At 41.1% G+C, this 18,838-nt stretch overlaps 1 protein-coding gene and 1 long non-coding RNA gene across 15 annotated transcripts in view; one reads left to right on the top strand and one right to left on the bottom strand.

Annotated features, from left to right (window-relative positions):
- LOC309636906 overlaps positions 1–9,131 on the top strand; it is a 382,209-nt gene extending 373,078 nt beyond the window's left edge. The window contains exon 3 of the long non-coding RNA XR_014250304.1: positions 8,887–9,131. This is a non-coding gene — a long non-coding RNA (uncharacterized lncRNA). The remainder of the gene's footprint in view (positions 1–8,886) is intronic.
- Positions 1–18,838, bottom strand: part of KIAA1549L (KIAA1549 like) — a 288,634-nt gene that overhangs the window by 137,814 nt on the left and 131,982 nt on the right. The window lies entirely within an intron of this gene.

Below are 18,838 nucleotides of genomic sequence, written 5' to 3'. Positions count from 1 at the left end.
CACAACCTGGAAAATCAAAGATGAACATGGATCCCCTGCCATGGCCAAGGACACCAAAATAAATCCCATCCAAGAATCCAAAATGCAAAAGGAAAGGACTGTGTATCTGAATGCAAATCTTTTTTTTTCAGACCCTAGGGCATCTTAAGCACAATAACTGAGGTTGCCCGTGTTTGGGAACATGGCACCAGGGAGACATAATTATTTTGTTGGATGTAAAAAGATTCCTGATGCTATCGTTCACACCATGTCAAATAGCAAAGGGGATTTCTTTCAAATTAGGCTATTTCTGAGAGAAAAACTATTCACCTCCCATCTAGGACCAGAGACACCTCTCATGAGGCCTGGTGTCACTCCCAGCACCTGCAGAGAAACCACAACTGTCAGCACTAATGTGCGAAACCGCAGGCCGAAAGGCGAGGAGACGGGGCACAAAAGGTGACTCCGCAGGAAAGGAGGCACGGAAATAACTGATCAGAAAGCCGGGAATTCCATGCTTGGGAAGAGAAACGACATCCTGCTTGAGGATTTTCTGATCCCCCTTTCCACAGTGGTGCCGATGCTGTTGATGACCCCCCCAGAGCTGGCTAAGTGCCCTTAAATAGTATTTTAAATTAAAAATAACAAAGAAAAGGTACTCCTAGAGCTTTCTATGTAATTGGCCAAAAAAACGTTAGAACCATCTGATAGAAGCAGACATACCAAGAGCTGAAGTCAGAAGACCTGGGTTCGCACGCACCCTCTAGCCACTCGCGGCTGTGTGTGCATCTGTGGATTGCTGTGGCAGGAGTGAGGGCAACAAGCACACTCTAACGGCCCCACTGGCTGGCTGGGAGGAACAGAGGAAACCATGGAGGTGGAAGGAAGGGCTCCCCAAGCAGAAAAGCACCAAACAAATGCTTAAAAAAAAAAAATCACTAAACAAGTGAGCGGTCATAACAGGCTCTAAGTCCCTGTGTTTTCTGTTTGTTTAACAAAAGAGGACACTATGGTCCAGAGTGGAGACATCATTGCCAGAAGCCACATAACCCATCAGGGACAGAAGCAGGTCCAGATGCGAGGTTTCCTCACTCCCATTGCAGTGTCTTCTTCCCAACTGCTTCTCCCAAACCAGTTCTAGTCTTCACTCCACCCCCGTTGTATCATGCCACCGGAAAACCAAACAACTAAAGCTGAAGCTTTCAAATAATTGAGCTTTTAGAATATGAAATATACTCTGAGTCACAAAAGCCTAAACAGTGATGATTTTCTGAAATATTGTTTTCAGTTTCATTTTTTAAGATGGAAAAGGCAAGGACAAACGATGTCTTTTACTCTGAATTAACACACAAAAAAAATAACTTTCCTTTCTGATTCTTTGCTTTCTTGTTTTAAAAATTCCCCATTCTTGGGATTTACAGATACCCAAGGAATCAGCTGTAGGTCATTTTTAGAACACATCAGGATATAAGCCAATACTACAGCAGTCGACGGCCTTGTTCATTTAATTTTGCAAGTGAGAACCAACCCCTTCTCCTGGGCAAGCCATCTTCATAAGCCAGGCTCAGCCTCTTTGTCTCCTTATCGCCAGATCAGAATCACTACAGCCCTTACCTGCAGGACCCAAAGCTTCCTCGGGCCTCTGTTAGCAAAAATGCACCTTATACAGAAAAAGTGCCAAATGTATATACAGCTATAGGACAAAAAAGTCTACACAGCCTTTCATTAAAATATCTGCACTCCCTGGGAACTGCCTCATGGTTTGCAATGAAAATTGTGTTTCTGTTACCAAACTCAGCCTAAGGAAGTATCCATGCTCCCTTGATTGCAGTTTTACATGGAAGGCTGATACTACTGTCATGCCTCAGTCCTTCTTGTTCATGATGCTTATCTCCTAGATAGACTCAGTTTCACACTTGTCATGCAGTCTTGTCTGGTTATGTATATAGGCGGTACTTACATGAGTGAATATAACATCCATCTAATGTAGTTTTTGCATTTTGGCATTTTCCATTAACACTTTAGAATCCATTTTTATTACTGGCATGTCAGATGAAATCTATGTAGGATTTCTTCTTTTGTACTCTCATTGAAACAGAGTCAATCATGGGTTCAACTCATGGATTCAAGAGTCATACCAAATTCAACTGTTTTCAAGTAAGTACCCTTCTAAGTCAAAAAGGATGTGACAGGCAAAGCAGTTTTTGCTTTCAGAAATATTTTTTACAAACTCTTTCATAAAAATCTTACAAACAGGAAGGGGAAGTGGGTGTTGGATGATTAATACAAGGGGAATTGTAACTGACTGAATGGCCACAGCCAAAGGAGGCTGAAGTAAAGAAATAGTCTCTAGTGGACTTGCCTCTGCTAAACCTTGCTGTTTCTAGACTAGAATCCAGTGTTTCCCAAGCTATCCCTTACAAAACACAGTGTCCCAAGATGCCTCATGAAGAAAAGTTTCAACAAGCTAACAATTTTGAGAAGTGTTGTATACTACACTCACACCTAACAGTCACTAATGTTATTCACCATATATTTCTGGCTCTCCACCTTCAGAGCACATAATAGGACTGCACTTCCTGGATACCTCTGTGGTTGGGTGGGACCATGTGACTAGTTCTGGTCAATGAGTTGTGAGCAGAAGTGACAAGTGTCACTTCTGATCTAGAACATTTATAATCAATGCTGGAGCAAGACCCTCCAGAACTTGCTTTCTCTGAAGAAAAAAAAAAAAACCTTAGCAATATTACATCTCAGTAAGCTGTTATGAAGAAGGATGAGGAGGAGGGAGAAGAGGAGGAGGAACCTAGTAATCTTCAAAATGTTTGTAGGTCGGTCCACCAGCCTGAGTCCCTCAGGGACTATGATAAGCAAAAGCCCTCTGCTGTAAAAATGTGTACAGGTAGCATGAGCAAAAAATAAGCTTTTGCTCTTTTAAATCACTGCAATTTGGGGGTTGTTTGTTACTGCAGCATAACCTAACTTACCCTAACCTATTCAGAAATTGGTATCAGAGTGGATTTGGAACTTAAATGGGCATACTCCCAGGTATATCAACATTTAAATAAAGGCTGAGAAATCCCATCATCAAGGAAACATAAGAGTGCCTGGGATGCTGTAAAAACTCAATGAATTAATGTTGGATGGTTTAATTAAACTTTGGCCAAAATTGATCAAGTATATTTAACTTCTGAAATATGTTTAGGGTATTTCTCAAACATATTTGACCTCAGAACTTGGGGACTAAAAAAAACTCACCGATATACATAAAGCTAAGGAAGAAAGCATGTTCACTGAATTAGCAAATGATAGCAAATTCAAAAGAATAATTGATATGAAGAATTCCAGAGTAACACGCTTCAAAGGCATGTCAACTGACTGAAATTATTGCTGAAGGAAGACATAAATTAGGATTAAATATAAAGGCTTACCCTTAATCCATATATTACCTAGACAAGAACAGAATGGGGGAGCTTCTCTTTAAGGATAGCTTACGTTAACTATAGGTAGGGTTGACTGGAGCTCATTATGAACTACAATAGGAATGTAGGCTAGCAAGGAAATTATAAATTCTTAGGCTGCATTAAGTTTTTTTCACTCCTAAAATAAAAAACTATTTCATACTTAGGAAATAATATTTATAACATCTGTATGTAAGAATAAATACATAAAGAATAAATAACGAAAAACATACATGGTCTCTGGCTTCATGGACCTCACAGTCTTACGGGACATATGGAGTTAAATCAGACATTCTCACAAATGTGAAAATGATACATGTTACATATGAAAGATGCATAGTCCTTAAGAGCATGCAATAAGAGGATGTGACCTGATCAGGGAGGTCAGAAAGCACATCACTGAGAAAGTTACTATCAAGTTGAGAGCCAAAGAATAAGGAGAAATTAATCAAGCCAAGAGGATAGGGAAAAACATTCCATGCAGAGAGAAGAGCATATGCAAAGGCCCTGTGGCAGGAAGAAGCATAAGTAGTACAAAGAACTAAAAAAGTAACCATAGCAAGATCAAGTAGAACATGAGTGGCCATGACATAAGGCTGAAGAGGTAGTTGATGACTGGACCATTGGAGTGTCACAGATTTTAGTTCAAAGAGGAGTGGGAGGGAATGGAGTTGAGGGTGGGTGATGTACAGGAGCAAATCTGTGTTTCAGAACAATCATTCTGGCTACAGAGTGAAGAATAGACTGTAACGGGCAAGAGTGGACAACAGAAGACTAGTAAGGAAACACCTGCTGTGGTCCAGGTATGTGATGACAGGAAGTTGTAAAGAGGAGCTGAGCCATGGGTGGGAGATTGAAATGGATAATCCTTCTCGGTCCCTTTCAATTCTCAGGGTTCAAGATAGTATATTCCTTTAAATATGTGTGTGTTTACAATGTTCATTGCAGCTCTATTTACAATAGCCAGGACATGGAAGCCACCTAAGTGTCCATCGACAGATGAATGGATAAAGAAGATGTGGCACATATATACAATGGAATATTACTCAGCCATAAAAAGAAACGAAATTGAGTTATTTGCAGTGAGGTGGACAGACCTAGAGTCTGTCATACAGAGTGAAGTAAGTCAGAAAGAGAAAAACAAATACCATATGTTAACACATATATATGGAATCTAAAAAAAAAAAATGGTTCTGAAGAACCTAGGGGCAGGACAGGAATAAAGACGCAGACGTAGAGAATGGACTTGAGGACACGGGGAGGGGGAAGGGTAAGCAGGGACGAAGTGAGAGAGTGGCATGGACATATATACACTACCAAATGTAAAATAGATAGCTAGTGGGAAGCAGCTGCATAGCACAGGGAGATCAGCTCGGTGCTTTGTGTCCACCTAGAGGGGTGGGATAGGGAGGGTGGGAGGGAGACGCAAGAGGGAGGGGATATGGGGATATATGTATACATATAGCTAATTCACTTTGTTATACAGCAGCAACTAACACAACATCGTAAAGCAATTATACTCCAATAAAGATGTTAAAAAAAAAAGATTCACTAATGGGAGGCAAAAAGGAAAACGTGGTCAACATGTGATCCCTCACACTTTTGTGGAAAATATGGAAATATAGTATGGTCATGCCCTGCATCTCTATGAAGTATTGGTGTTTGATAAAAACTTGAATTAAAAATCAAAAAAAATATGTGTGTGTTTGTGTATGTCGCGGGTTTTTCTTTTTTTTAATGACTGCGAATTCTCCTATATGCCTCTCATTGAGAGGTGGGGGTCTAGGTCCCCATCCCTTGGGTGAACTTGAGACTGTTCAACCAATTAGAGTGTGGCAGAAATAATGCCATTTGACTTCTGAGGCTACTATCATAAAAAGCAGCTTTTGCTTGGTCTTTGGAATGCTCCCCTCCATACCCCTCCCTCACTGTTCCTCCTGGAACCCAGACACTGCTCTGTGAGCAGCCCAAGCTATGTGGAGAGATCACGTGCAAGTACTCCAATCAATAGTCCCAGCTGAGCCAAGCTTCCCAGTCATCCCAGCCCAGGCACAAACAGGTGAATGAAAAAGCCTCCAGATGATTCTAGCCTCCAACCATCTGAATCACTGCGGTTGTCTGAGTCTTCCCTATGGAGCCCCCAGACATCAGGAAGCAGAGACAAGCCATCCCCTCTGTGCTCTGTCTAAATTCCTGAAACCATGAGCACAACAAAATCGTTGTTGTTTTACAACACTTAGCTAGGGGTGGTATGTTGTGCAGAAATAATAACTGAAACAGTACAGGGCTGGGTCCCTCACTTCTGGGAGTGAGTCTCTATACCCTTGATTAGATTCTCAAAAGGATTCAGAAGCCAAAAAGACAGTTAAGAAGCCTTCACTTCAATGAAAAATACTTCTGCTTTACACATAAGATTTTAGAACTTTGCCTCTGCTAATACAAATATTTCTGTATTGGACTTCCCTGGTGGCACAGTGGTTAAGAATCCACCTGCCAATGTGGGAGACACAGGTTCGAGCCCTGGTCCCGGAAGTTCCCACATGCCATGGAGCAACTAAGCCCATGTGCCACAACTACTGAGCCTGTGAACCACAACTACTGAAGCCCGCGCACCTAGAGAAGCCAACAAGAGAAGCCACCACAATGGGAAGCCCGCACACCACAACGAAGAGTACCCCCACTCGCCACAACTAGAGAAAGCCCGCGCGCAGCAACGAAGACCCAATGCAGCCAAAAATAAATAAATAAATAATAAATAAATAAATTTTAAAAATATTTTTGTATTAATTAAAGATTCATCACAGAAAGAAGAAGGGAAGAAAAATTTTGAGGAGAAATGAAAGGTAGGTGGTATAGATTAAGAAGAAGGGAAAGTAAATTAGGAGAAGTAGGACAACACCAAATTACAGAGGGCTTAAAACACACTCAAAGGAAGGAAGTGAAGTAGAAGCTTGGTAGAGGTGGTATGTTGGACAGACTCTAAGACAGCCCCATGATCCCTGTCTCTTGGTGGTCATGCCTTTGTGTGGCCACTCTCCTGGAGTATGAGCAGAACCTGTGACATGCTTCTAACCAAGAGACTATGGCAAAGGTGACAGACTGTCACCCTCATGATCTTTTCTTATATAAGACTCTATCTTGCTAGCAGACTCGCTCTTCTTGATGGCTTGATGAATTAAGAGGCCACATTGAGAAAGCCCGTGTGGCAAAGAGCTGTGGGCGGCCTCTAGAACTGCAGGTGGTCTCCAGGGACTACAAGTGGCGGCTCAGAGCTAAGGGTGGCCTCCAGCTGACAGCCAGCAAAAAGCCAGGGCCTTCAATCTGGCGGCCACAAGGAAATGAATTCTGCCAACAACGTGGCTGAACTTGGAAGTGGATTCTTCCCCAGCCAAGCCTCTGGATGAGAACACAGCCCAGCTGACACCATGACGGCAGCTTTATTAGACCTTGTACAAAGGACCCAGAAAGCTATACTCAACCTCTTGACCCATGGAAACTGTGAGATCATAAATGTGTGTTGTTTTAAGCTGTACAGTTTGTGGTAGTTGACTACACAACAGTTGAAAACTGATATAATTAGGCAGTAACACGCTGTGGAAGGGTATATGGTGCCGAGGGAATGAAGGAAGAAGAGATGGAGCACGAGGTATCATGGCTGAAGTGTAGCATGAAGGATGGTGAGAAGGTGTACTCAAGACGGCAAAAAAGGAGCACAAATTAATATGTTTGTTTGGACTATCACAGAGAACAGCTGTGAAATAAAAATTCTAACACAGTACCTGGGACTCGGAGGAAGTTATTTGAAGAGAACACAGGGCTTTGCAAGAGCAGAAACAAAGCCACAGCAGCAAATAGCGCCAGACACGTTGGAATGTTGCTATGAAACAGGGTGTACTCTTCTGTTTAAATCCCATTTTTCAGGGGAAAAAAAAGCCACACCATTCTAATCAAATTATTGAATTCTTATTTTTCTCAATGAACTCCCGCTGACTCTCCAATCTCCACTCCCCCATAACTTTCTTCTATTTAGAATAACATGGATTATTCTTTGCTGAAAATATGGTAATAGTCTTCAAAAAATGTACAGAAAGCAAAGATAAGTCCCACACATTACAGAGGGAGATGAAAGACAGTGGTGTTTTCCCACACAAGCCTCAGGCTGGCTACCCTTTCTGAACATTTACAAACATCATCCATTCCAGGGACAAGCCAACAATTACCTTCTGTTTGGACAGTGTTTCCCACAGAGGGACTGGTAATATAAAGAACTGTAAAGGGAAGTCGTTTAGATGGTAGAGATTTAAGGAGGCTCTGGATGAAGAAAGACAAGGAGCAAAGATCAACTTATGTTGCAAATGAGTGAAAGCAAACAAGATGAAGACCCTCAAAATAATGAAAAGAAAAGTTAACTTGAGTCAGCTCTTCCCTTCTTCAGGCAACAAGGATGGGTGGTCACACAAATGCTGCTCAGCAGACAACCGACACACACGCATTTTAAACCAAGCTTATCTGAGCCAGGTTTAAATAAAACCATGACTCTCAGAGCTTCAGCAAAGTGATGTCACTCCTGTCCAAATATCAGACTTACTAATAAAGTGCACAAGCTTGCACGCACAGGTTAAGTATCAAGTGCTTCTGCTGCTCAGCAAGTGTGCAGAGTCCCAGGGCAGCTAAACTTAGCCTTCAACGAAAAGAGTCCAGAAACAGATCATTAACATAATGCAACATCAAAAGTTAAGAAAGTGCTTGGCCAGGTTTGGAGGCAGAGTCTGTCACTGACTAATGTCAAAATGGTGAGAACTACCTCCCTAGTCTCCCCAGACCTCAGAGATCCATGTGGGAACACGGAGATGCATAATGATGGACTGTTCAGGCCTCTGTCTTCCTGAGGCCCCTGGCGCTGCTGCTCGTTTATCATCCTCAGTACCTGTACGTAAGACGCAGAGCCGGGCTGCGACGCTGCTGCCTGCGCCGGGCACACTTTAACCTCACAGAAGCCCCCAGGTACAGCCGGCTCCTCTGCTGATGCAGCTTCTCACCTGAGCCTCTTTCCTCAGTCCCCAGGGCTGTGTCAGTCCCCTGGGCATGGCTGTTTTCAGAGACCCTCTTTTCCAAAGCCCTCAGAGTCTGCTACTTAAGGAGCGTTCTCATTCAGGTCCACAGGGCCTCTACGCTGCCCTCCCTGGGTTGCTTCCTGGTTTCCTCAAAACCACTCTTGTAACCCAGCCACAGTCCTTTCTCAGTCAGCGCCGTTCCTTTCTTTGACTGCTGGCGACATGGAGGGGAAGACAGCCTTCCACAGCCGGCCTAATGCGTGATGAGGCATGGCTGCGTTTCCAACCAAGGTCAAGAAACCATCCACTCTGTCCCGCTCCCCGCTCACCAGCAGGTTTGCTCCCTGCAGCACTTAAAGGAAAGCAAACCTGATCCTCAACAGCCCTTAAAGGTAGGAAACTAAGGCAACCAATTAATAAATATCCCAAACTCTTCTTCCTTGTATGTCAGAGAAGAATAGCTGAGGCTTTCTACCAGGCCCCATAGTCAGACTGCCTGGATTCAAATCCCACTCACTCCTCTATCTGCTGTGTGACCTTGGACGAGTTACTTAACCTCTCTGTGCCTCAGTTTCCTCAGAAGACAATTACAGTCCCTACTTCATGGCACCCACAGTACCACGAAATTGTTTTAAGGATTAAAATGAGGTGATACATGTCAAGTCCTTAGAACACTGCCTGGTACTAGGGCTCCTATACTGCTAGCTAGTATTGTTATTGTTATTTTATTACCTGTTGAGCCCAGAGTAGACATGGAAGTACTCAGAAGCCTCCTCAGAGGATCTGGATACCAGTCAGGACTTAGAAATGCCTGCAGATCATGCACTGTCACAATCCCACACATCTGTGGAACCCCTTCCAGTTTGCACAGTATTGTCATACCCTCAACCCACCTTGTTCCTTACAGTTCCTGTGAGGTAGAAGATAAAGGTTATTATCCCCATTTTACAGGTGAAGAAACCAGGGTTCAGGGAGGTCAAGTGCTGGCTTGGCCAAGGTCACTCTGAGAGTTACCCTATAGCCAACTATGACTCAACCCCTTTGACCTCAGATCCAAGGCTCTCTGTTCCACATGAGGAGTAGGTCTTCCTCCATCTCCAGGTCTGGGGTGGGCTCCATCCTCCAGCCCACATGGTAGCTGCCCTCTTCTCCTGAGTTTGATGATGAGTCTCTCTCCTTGGTGCTGCTTTGACAAACATTACTGGAACACAGCTCTAAATCACCAAGACCTGTCAGGCTTCGATTCCCAGAAGGTCAAAAGAGATGGATTAAGCATCACTGCTATGCTGAAGCATCCACCCCACACCCCAGACCCCACAGTCCTGAAGTTTGGCGCCTGGGATGTTTTTGCCTAAGATGATTTCTCCTGGGGCTTTTTAAAACGAAATGCACCAGTTAATAGAATCAAATTGCCATTCCTTGAAGTGATGCCAGCAAACAGAAGGTTCTGTTTACTGCTTGGACAGAAGCATTTTAACTTTCAAAGCTCTTTCACAGCTGTTTTCTTTTTTTAAAAAAGTTTATTGTTTTCAAATCCTTTGTGAAACAGGTTTAAAAATAAAGTTGATCTTCCCCCTTTATAACAGTAATAAATTTCATTTTCAGTTTTTTAAAACCTTGGCATATGTGATCATTACAGAAAATTCAGAAAAGATGGAAAAGTAGAAAGAAAAGAAAAATAACCCCGTGCTGCCCTCAGCTCTCTCCATGTGCATGTCCAGCTACATCAAGAAAACTAGGATTCATACTGTGGTGACTTGTACTTCCAGACTTCATTCTTGGGAAAGTTTGGGTTAGCTTGCTTTTCAGACTGGTGATCACACTGCACATACAAATTTGCACCTACTTCTTGTCTTCTAACATTATATTAAGGCGTTTTTCCATATTGGATAAGGCTGTATATGATTTCCACTAAGATGTGGTATCATAATTTGTTTAACCATCCCCTAACTGTTAGGATACAGGTTGCTTATACATTTTCAGTATTATAAATAATGGCCTCATCTCCTTCCAATTCTGTCATCAAAATCCATATGTGGCAGATGGAACAGATACAATGACCTCATCTTATGGACTAGGACACCATACACACAGAAGATCATCTGCATCAAGAGAAGTAAACCAATGGGACTTGGAGTTTCTCTCCTACCCCTATGCCCTGGCATCCTTCTGAGCTTTCGGATAGGGTCATTTATAAATTTAAAACTTCATGATGGCCTAACTCAATGATAGAAGACACAATTAACCACCAGTAACTGACCTTCACAACTAGGGCAATCCTATTGGCAAACATTTCCAAATTTCGTATTAATTTTGACTATTTCATTCTAATGGCCTTAAGGGGAGTTGAGACCATTTAAATCCATTAGGCAAGAAATACTGGAGATCTACGAAATTCTGTACCTAGAGAAAAGCAGTAACAGGAGCTTAGAGAGTTGAGCAAAAAGACAACATATTACTAGTCTTCCCCCATGTTGAAAGGTTTAAATGTAAACCACTCCTAAGTGATAGTCCCATAATTAAGATGGCACTGTTGCCACAACTCTTTATTTTTAGCTCTATTAGAGTACTTCCCTTCTGCTTAGTATTACAGCCAGTTATCTCCCTTATTTGCTCAATCACTTAACATTTATTCCACAAACACATATTGAATGCTTTATCTGACTGTCGCTGTTTTACAAAGATTGACAAACTGTAGGGCTTCCCTGGTGGCGCAGTGGATAACAATCTGCCTGCCAATGCAGGGGACATGGGTTCGATCCCTGGTCTGGGAAGATCCCACATGCCGCGGAGCAACTAAGCCCGTGCGCCACAACTACTGATTCTGCACTCTAGAGCCCGCGAGCCACAACTACTGAAGTCCACGTGCCACAACTACTGAAGCGCGTGCTCCATCCGCAACAAGAGAAGCAACCACAATGAGAAGCCCGCGCACGGCAATGAGGAGTAGCCCCCACTCACCACAACTAGAGAAAGCCCGTGTGCAGCAACAAATACCCAATGCAGCAAAAAATAATAATAAAATTTTTTAAAATTAAAAAACAAAACAAAACTGTGATCTCACTGGAAAGGTGGTCAAAGGTCACAGTTTAGGGTGTGGGACCTGGGGACAGAGCAGCTGATGGCCTTGTTCCAGCTGTGTAAATTTAGGCAAGTTAGTACCTCTCTATGCCTGTTTCCTCCTTTCTGAGGTTGGTAGGAATTGCTGTCTCACAGGCTGTTTTGAGGCTTAAATGCATTAATCCATGTAGGGTATTTGAAACATAACCTGGTATGTGGTTAGCAGTCAAAATGTTACTTGTTTTACATTTGGTAGTGTATGTACGTCCATGCCACGCTCTCACTTCATCCCAGCTTACCCTTCCCCCTCCCCGTGCCCTCAAGTCCATTCTCTACCTCTGCACCTTTATTCCTGTCTTGCCCCTTGTTATAAAGCAGAAACTAACACACCATTGTAAAGCAATTATACTCCAATAAAGATGTTAAAAAAAATGTTACTTGTTATGATTATCATCAAGGGGCACAAAATCCAACTGAGAGGTTTCAGAGGCATATCTTTTTTCTAAACTATGATAAAAATAAATTCTTATACTCCCACTTTTGAGGGTAAACTTATTCTATCTTCTCAGGAATAGTTCTCTTTCCTTACAATGAATCCCTTTTCCCCAGCCGTAATTCTCCAATGAGTACCTGAATAATCCACCTGGCTTTCTTAGGCATTAGTAAGACTCACAGAGCTTCTGCATTAGATTTCTCCCCTGAAGTCTGCTTATTTCCACAGTCAAGAATGTGGTTTTGAAGATGATTTATTCAGCATAGTTGCCAAGAGAACACTTTCCCAATAAGATTCTTTACAAATCTAACTACAACTATCGCTGAGACGCTGAGAGAAGAAAGCAGAGACGGAACAAGAGCTTGTCACATATTTATCTCAAATTTTAAAATTAATGTATTTATTAATATTTACTTATTATATGAGAAAATTTTTGATAACCAAAATTAAACCAGATATGAAAAACCTAAACAAATTAATATACAAAAGAAAGAGCCACTACTAAAAAAGGCACCAGAATGAGATATATTCAGCTGAGAGCTATCTAACTTTAAAAAAAATAGGTGGGCTTCCCTGGTGGCGCAGTGGTTGAGAATCTGCCTGCCAATGCAGGGGACACGGGTTCGAGCCCTGGTCTGGGAAGATCCCACATGCCGTGGAGCAACTGGGCCCGTGAGCCACAACTACTGAGCCTGTGCGTCTGGAGCCTGTGCTCCGCAACAAGAGAGGCCGCGATAGTGAGAGGTCCGCGCACCGCGATGAAGAGTGGCCCCCACTTGCCGCAACTAGAGAAAGCTCTTGCACAGAAACGAAGACCCAACACAGCCATAAATAATAAGTAAATAACTAAATAAATAAACCCAAAAAAAAAGTTAAAAAAAAATTAAAAAAAAAAAAAGGTAATTCTAATGTTATTAAACTAATTCAGGCCTTTTAAATATATGAGAATGTCCCCAATTTGTTTTATGAAACCAGTACTGCTTTAACACCCAAATCCAGTATGGATATATTAAACAAATAAGCAATGATCAAAATATGTAAGTGAATACAGGGCAGCCAAGCAAAAATGTGTGTATGTAGGGGGCGGGAAAAGACAGCAGTGAAAAATAGAAATCTATGTACACTCCAAGATACATTTGTGCAGTTATATAAAAAGTATGTATGTGTATATAATAATAAATTATGTAATGCATAAATTATCAATAAATAATAAAAATTTTATAAGGTTTGTGACAGTCAACACAAACACACACACAAGTGCATGCACAAAACATCCATACACACAAAAGGAGAATGTAAAACTTTCCACTGCATTTAAAGACCAAATAGTATGGCCCTAGGCCCAACTCTGGACTCAATGTGTGCAGCCTCAACTCTGTACCGCTTGCATTGCTGTTCATGATAGGTAGAGTCCTTCTCATCCATCTTGTATCTCACAGGATTTTTTTTTTTATATTGATAAGAAAATAATCCTATGGACATCCAGACAACCTGACATTCTTAAAACTGAGAAAAAGGAAAGACAACCAGGTCCCAACATCTGTTCCAATACATACTGGTCCCATGCAATGACTGGAGGGAAAAAAAGTTCTGTATTCAAAACAGTTCAGGAAATTTCTTGTGGGAGATTCACAGTGCAAACAAATACACTAAAGACTCTGAAAAGTGTGCGATAAACAAAAGATCTATTTCATCTAGAAAATACTCAAGCTGGTTGACTGTGGGACTTTTTCTTCTTCTTTTTTGCTTGACACCACTTAATATCCCAACTGAAGAACACTTTGGAATTCTAGCTTAGATCACTGCAGAATTTAAAGTTGTTGCCCTCGAGCAATTTCAGACACACAGAAAAACTAAAGAAGCACTGATGGGTGGACTGAATCCATTAAAGAATCAGAAAACATACTCTTGGTCATTATACAGCTGACAAATTCTGCTCCTGTTTGCTTGTTTCCAGCTGTACCTTATCAGACTTATTCATGAACTCTTCTATTGATGCACATCACTGAGATAACACAAGGGTAACCACTAGGAAACCTGTAAAGTACTGTCACTAATGTAAAGGACCACCATTATTATACTGATTGGCTCTAATGCCTTCTTGCGGCATTAAGTTAATTTAATTTAGGTAAAATAATAATATCAGTAACTTGACTGTTTTCCCCCGACTGGAGACATAAAAATGAGTGCTCTTGGGCTTCCCTGGTGGCGCAGTGGTTGAGAATCTGCCTGCCAATGCAGGGGACACGGGTTCGAGCCCTGGTCTGGGAAGATCCCACGTGCCGTGGAGCAACTGGACTTGTGAGCCACAATTACTGAGCCTGTGCGTCTGGAGTCTGTGCTCCGCAACAAGAGAGGCCGTGATAGTGAGAGGCCCGCGCACTGCATTCAAGAGTGGCCCCCGCTTGCCACAACTAGAGAAAGCCCTCGCACAGAAACGAAGACCCAACACAGCCATAAATAAATAAATAAACAAATATTTAAAAAAAAAAAAGTCTATAAAAAAAAAGTGCTCTACTGGAAAAGGTTGTGTGATGCTTCATGGATACTGATGATTTTCTTACAATTAGACACTAAAAACCTGCAAGTATCTATGTGGAGACCAAAGAAGCAGAATAAGTAGCCAATATTAATACAAATATTATTACTGACTCTTAATTCATATTCACTGGTGACTGATGTAGGCATATGTTTTACTACAGAAGTCTAACTTCATTAATATGAATATCACTATTTCAGGATTTATTAATTCAGATTCTTATAGGAAGAAATTATTGATCAACTCTATTAGGACTGAATAATGATCAAACCGATTACCTCTAAGATAAAAAAGAAAATATTTATTCTAAGTAAATAATTTTCAAACCCTTTAGAAGCACCAAAATTCAATAAGATAGCCAATATGTTCATAGCAATTTCCATTTATAGTTTATATTATTTTTTATTAATTTTTATTGGAGTATAGTTGCTTTACAATGTTGTGTTAGTTCATTTATAGTTTATTTGCTTTTAGTGTTTACACATGTGGTCCTATCAAGATAGCACTTATTTTTTAAGAATTCTATAATTTAGACATTTCTGAGACTACATTTTCCCTCATTTGGTATAAAATAGTAAGATCTATCTATATTAAGTTTAAATTTATTCCATTCAACAGAATTTCCATTTCTCTCTCCCAATACCTTGGCTTACCTAGTATTAACCAGAATCATTAAACATGATTTTTCAGTATTGGCAATGGATTTTCCTTTATCTTTCCAGTCTCCTCCAGGCCAATCTGTGACTAGCAACAGAGTCTGGCCAGAACTAGGGTTGCCCACAAGAGGCAACCAGAATGCTGGTACTCTCTGCACCTGGTCTATCCAACACAGTTCCCACTCTGGTCCAGAAGAAGCCTAGGAATGACTGACTACACACCATTTGGTGGTAGTAGGAGGCAGATGCTGTGTGTTCCTGCCGAACTGCCACCTAGTATCAATATAAAGCTTCTTGAAGTTAAAAACATACACTATTATCAGCAAAATAAATAACATACAATTCCCTCTTCTACTCTGAATTGTTAACACTATTCTTTTCACAGTAAATAACTGTTAGAACCATTACCAGTGAAACAGCAGCATGTTTTGTTCACTCTTTACAAATACCAAGAGAAATTAAATGTTTCTTGTGGACCACTGGTTGGGTTGTTAATTACATGTAAGTGATCCTGAAATCCTGGCTCTTTTCAAAAATAGAAATAATCAATGACAAATATATGTCATATAGAAATCAACATCTCTATTATAGAGACTTCATTAAAATCTATTTTCTCTCAAACTATATTGAAATATTGAATAATTTAATCTTAAATTTATTTCAGAAGGTTGAATTTGTTGGCTAAGTTGTTTTCATGGTAGTTATATACATTATTCAGAATTCTGAAATTTTAACTAGTTATTTTTCATGTCAGCCTACATCAGGTAGTTCCCATTTTCAAAACATCCAGTCTATATAAGAATGAATTCCCCCAAGAAAAAGTGCTACATGTGAAAATATGTAATTTAAATCAGTGCTGGAAGAACTACTGGGAAAAAAAGAAATTTAATAACAAAGGTAAAGATTATTTAATAGCTTTAATTGCAACTTTAGAGCATTTTAATAGTGCTGAACACTGAAAGTGACTTTATAATATCAAAACAAGTAGAAAGCAAAAGAATAACTTTATTCTCTGAATCTGAAAGTCAGAGAATGCTGCAGCTCCTGGGCTTACTTACAGCCACTATATAAAGGACAAATAGCCAATTTTGCTCGAAAAGCAATTAACAGAACAGATTAACACAAAGTAGTCTCCAATATGTACTTGGCTCTGCTGTGACTTTATCTATTTCAGTCAACTCAAAGATAAAATTAATGTAGGACAAAGGTCATACTCAGGGGGAGTAGCAGAAACATCACACATGGGCCAGGGCATCGGGATTCTGACCATGGTTCTCCTACCTTCTCCCACTTAGACGTGAAGCAAATTACTTTGTCTGATTGGGTCCCAGGTTCTTCCTCTGTAACATGAGAGGGTAAAACTGATCATCTAGAAGAGCCCATTAATTATGGCATGATTTAATCTAGGAAGTTATTTTTTTAATAGTGTTATCATCCTAGATATATATTAATCTTGCCCAAAAACAAACAAAAATTTGTTATGTCTTTTAGGTCTCTTTTAATCTCCAGGTTCTGCCCTCCATTCCTTTTGTGACCTTACAATGTGTCACCTTGAACCTGTAGAGTTCCCACAGTCTGAACTGGGTCAGCACCTACTCACGGTGCAATTCAACATATACCTCTGTCCTCTGAAGTTCCTGCAAATGACAGTTGGCTCCAGAAATGAAAGCATTTAAGTCCTCACTGTTATTACCTTATAATATTTTTAAATGGGAAGTACATAACAACAACAAAAAAGCATTTAAATGCAGTCTTTATGGACCGTAACCCCACTCTTCCTCATTCACCTAGAGCACTACCCCTTTCCAAGGAGGAATAACGTGGTACGGCCAGATTCTCTACCAACAGCAAGGATTCTTTTTACTAGGAAGCCAGCTCTAGACTCCTATGCATTCGAGATAGGCATTTTCTCCCAGCTCCGATGCATTAGAGACAGGCATTTTCTCCCAGGTCTGGTCTTCTTTGGAAAAGTTTCCTTTCATCCCTCTACTTACAATCAGTCTCCTTTCTAGACCTACAGCTCCCCCACCTCAAGGCCGTTACATAAGGTAGTCCTAACCCTAACCACATGGAAGCTGCCATTAGTAATTATTCTAAGGAGGCAGCCTTTCAGCAGAAATAATTGAAATATACTACCTTAGAAGCTTAAACCCATCTCTCCTGGGGAAATGAACTCCAGCGACTTAAAAAAACAGCATCCAGCAGGAAAGGCAGAAAGGGAGAGATGTTTCCCAGCATTGTCGTCGAGGAAACAATTCTGCCACCAGCCATTACAGCTGCATCATCTGCAAAAATGAGTGTTCTGTAGGCAGAGCAGATGTTCCAAAGCTGTTTCATTTGTAAATATAGATGAGAAATGTGAATTGAAGATGTGACCTCACTCAATATCGTATTTGAGGGTAACAGCAATTAGGAACATTGAATATAATTTGAGCTGAGAATGCAAGGATCTTTTTTCAGTCCAAATATAACTGCAGAAAACATATTTTCAAAAAGTAAAATAACACTCACTGTTGCCTTCCACCACACAGTTGCAAAGTGAGACAGTCTAATTTTGAGGCTCTCAGACAAATGTGGCCGATTCCACATCTTCGCTAAAAGAACTGTCAATTTTTCAGCCATAGGAGAAATTAAAGGCTGAATTGGATGGATTGGATTGAATGAATATTAGGAAGAAAAGGGCAGAAGAGGGCATTTATTTTTTCTTCAGAGTTTCAGGAAATTAGGAATAATGACTTCACATATCCCATCCCTCTAAGGAAGGTAAAAGGAAGAAAAATTGGTAGACATCTGAGCCTTGATTTCTTGCTTTAGAGATGGCTAATCGGTCACATCTCAAAGGTGGGTTGCCTCCAACTGATTGGTAGTGGCTGCCCAGACTGCTGTGAAGGATTCTAAGCACAGTTCTGGATCAGCAGGGAAGCATGCTGGAATCTATTAATAATGTCTGCCACAGATGCCATATTTGCACAATGGTAGCATTAGCAGACAGATAGATATTTAGCAGCCTGGACAACGTGATCTCTAAGATTTCTTCCAGCATCTAGCCTAGCTCCATTCATTTTCAGAAGATGAAACCAGGGCCAAGGGTGGTTAAGTGACTTGGCCAAGGTCTAGCTCTGGGCAAGTCTGAATTAGAGGCTGGTCTTGGATTCCCAATGACCATGTGGTTTCTATCACCAGATGCATCATGTTACTTTCCTGAAGCATCAACTAAGAGACAGGGGAGAGAAAAATGAAGTGAGGAGAAGCAGAGAGAGGAAGTTAAAGGATGATTGCGGGACCAAATGAAAAAGAGGAAAAGATCAGCAAGATTAATAGGGATGGGTCAGAGGATAGACATGACTTCCAGGCTACAGGGGGTATGCAAATTAGCTGTTTCCACACCTAGTGAGTCCAAGATACTGACAATTTCCTCCTCACCACTCACCTGAGAGAACCTACTTGCATCACCTCCCCTGCTCCATCCCTGAGCATCAGCTCTTATAGCCCCATCTGAGCAGATCTCTGGTCATGTGGTCACAGATGCTTGGACCTGGAATGGATAACTGGTCAGAGCTGGGCTAACTGAACTGTTCCCCCAGAATCTGAAACTG

This window comes from Balaenoptera physalus, assembly GCF_965194825.1.
Source record: "Balaenoptera physalus genome assembly, chromosome: 10".
NCBI lineage: Eukaryota > Metazoa > Chordata > Mammalia > Artiodactyla > Balaenopteridae > Balaenoptera > Balaenoptera physalus.
Note: the sequence above shows the minus strand (reverse complement) of the source record. Positions and strands in the feature narration are given on the sequence as shown.